The following is a 3,159-nucleotide window of genomic DNA, read 5'->3' as shown; positions in this document are numbered from 1 at the left end:
TGGGGGGGTGGAGAGAGGAAGAGTTTAGGTATACACGTAGAAAATTTTGTCACCGAGATTTTTATAACTGACATTATTTCCACAGATTTATATTCCATTCGTTATCATTCTGATTTTTTTTTTTTCAAAATGATGCTGTTGAAATGTGTGAAATAATATGAGAGAAAAGGAAAAAAGATTGGAATGATTAAACGTAAAATTAAAAGTAAAAAACAAAATATATATTTATATAATGTATAAAAATTATTTATAAGAAAGAAAAAAATATTCTAATGGTAAAATCGTAGAGAACAAGTTGATGTAAAAAAAATGTTCATTCTAGAGAAATACCAAATGAAGTATAATAATCTTTGAAACGTAAGTTACACAGCTTCTGGCTGACCTATGATATCGTTCGTACTTGACCCACAATTTAAACTAGATCGACAATAAAGTCAAGGTTGAAATGCATTAGATCAACTAAACAGAAAGCATACATATAATAACCTGAATTAAAAAAGAAAAAGAAACATTTCGGTTCAAGTAAAAAATTAATATTCGAAAGAACAATAAGAACAAGAACAAAATGTATTTTATTTTTAACAAATAATAATTTGTTCATATCAAATTGTTCGTAATTAATATTAAAAATACGTCGAATTTACATTCGATTATTTTATTTTTCTTTCATTTATTCTTCTCATTCTTTTCTTTCTTTTTCCTATTTTTTTTTTTTTTTTTTCGTTTATCTCTATAATGAAAAAATAAATTATTCATTTGAATGAACTTACTTACATTTCTCACGCTATTGATAATCATTCATACGAAAAGTGTGATGTGCGTTAACGTATCCCCGAGGTAGGTGATTTACCGATGCAAATTGACGTAGAGAGGGTCGAACGGCAGCAAACAATGTGAAACAGTTTGAAACAAGGTTGCTTAGCTAATATCTATGACGCCAACATGGTCTGTGTATGTATATGTATATATATACGATTAAATTACGTGTATTGAGTTTATATTGTCTAGGGGAGGTTTCTATAGGACGTTAATAAAATAAATCATACAAAATATTAATAAATTATTAACATACTTTTAATAATACTATTTTTGTATAAGAACTTGTAATATCTATGACAATATAGTACGTGTATGTGTATGTGTATATATATACGATTAAATTACGTGTATTGAGTTTATATTGTCTAGGGGAGGTTTCTATAGGACGTTAATAAAATAAATCATACAAAATATTTTGAACAAAATATTCATAAATTAATAATATACTTTTAATAATACTATTTTTGTATAAGAATCTATGACAATATAGTATGTATATGTGTATGTTTATATATATACGATTAAATTACGTGTTTTGAATTTATATTATCGAAGAAAACGTTGATAATAAATCATACAAAATTTTTAAACAACAAAAAAGAAATATTAATAAATTAATAATATAGTTATTGTTAATAATACTACTTGTATAAGAACTGGGGGGGGTGCAAAAATTATATCGAATTTAGTTTTCGTTCGAAAAAAAAAAAGAAATACGACGATAGAAATTTCTTTCTTTTTTTTTTTTAATCCTAACAAGTCTGACCGACCCAATTGTGGGATAATTTATTTAACAGAAAAATAAAGACAGAAAAAAAGGAGAGAAAGAAAGAAAGAAAGAGAGAGAGAGAGAGAGAGAGAGAAATGACGAGAAAACTAAATATTTGTATACGAAAACACAGGGTATTCGGTAAAAAAAAAAAATACGATGATGTTTCGCGTACGTGCATATGTTTTTTTTTTCCTTTCTGTTTCTCTTTTTTAATAAAAAAATAAAATTGACCGAAAAAGAAAAAAAAAGCAGTTTATATCGTTGCAAACAAACAAAAAAATATATATATTTATATTTATATACAGATAGATAGAAATAGAAACCCGAATCGGTTGAAAAAAAATTGTTATCGATCTCGTATTGATATTAAAATATTATTGACCAACGTGGTCGAATATTTTTTGTTGATCTTTTTGAGAGGCTCCGAAGGTGATGAAGGCAACTTTTAATTCGTAAAATATGTTTAACAAATCTCCCATAACGTCTTTATCAATCCCCAATTTATTTACGAATAAATATTTGTTTATGCACATCTGTAAATTATCATCGCATTTGTACTAGCTGCATATCTTTCAAAAATGCATACTTCGATTTTAACATTTAAATTATGACATTTTTAACCTGACCTTTATAAATACAATTGAATTATATTATTAAAAAATTGCATAAATAATTGTAATTACTATTGAAGAAAGTATACTGCGAATGTGATTTTTGTTTGTTTAAATATAATATTAAAATTAATTTGTATTTTATTAAAAATAATTCTAATTGAATATAATAAATTGTTCATCGAATCTTTAACCTTTAAAAACGATATTTTTAAAATTCAATTATACAAACATAATCAATTTATCAAAGATTTTATATATACAATTATTCATTCTATCATTAATTATTATAATTCTAATTAAAACAAAATTATATATTTTTATATATAATCCTAAATATTTTCAGGATTAGATAGTATAATGTTCTTTAAAGAGTAATAATCGTTCTTTCAGTCGAAAAATTACTTTGTATCGCAAAGCTTATTGTAGGGTAAAGACCCCAGGCTTGAAAAAAAAAGGGGTAGTAATACAATAAAACGAGAAATAGAGATAAAGAACGAAGGGCAGGTACAACACATATATACACATATATATATATATACTTACTTACTTACCTACCTACCTACCTACCTATCAACCAACTGATAAACCGAAGGGAAGAGTGAAATTTGCGTTAAGGGCGAGGCAAAGCTGACGTGCGTGTTGGGGAAAACAATAGGGTTGATCGAGCGTGATGCTTCTAACGTGTAACACAATACGCAAGTTCGTTTGAATGACCGAGTACTCAACCAGTAACCAAAAGAGTTATCCAAACAGCTTTTATGTGAAACTTTCCAAAAAAAACAAACAATGTCTAAACTTCTTTTTTTTTCCTATACTTGTTAAATGTGAACTTTAACATACTTTTTTATTTTATTTTAATAATTAAATGAAAAATATTATATAAAAAGACAATTTTTTTTTTATATTTATCTACGAGGTATTGTACATTTTTATTTTGTAAAATGTTTAAACATC

Source organism: Polistes canadensis, unplaced genomic scaffold (genome assembly GCF_001313835.1).
Source record: "Polistes canadensis isolate GaletaPanama2010 unplaced genomic scaffold, ASM131383v1 scaffold_123, whole genome shotgun sequence".
NCBI classification, from domain to species: Eukaryota; Metazoa; Arthropoda; class Insecta; order Hymenoptera; family Vespidae; genus Polistes; species Polistes canadensis.
Note: the sequence above shows the minus strand (reverse complement) of the source record.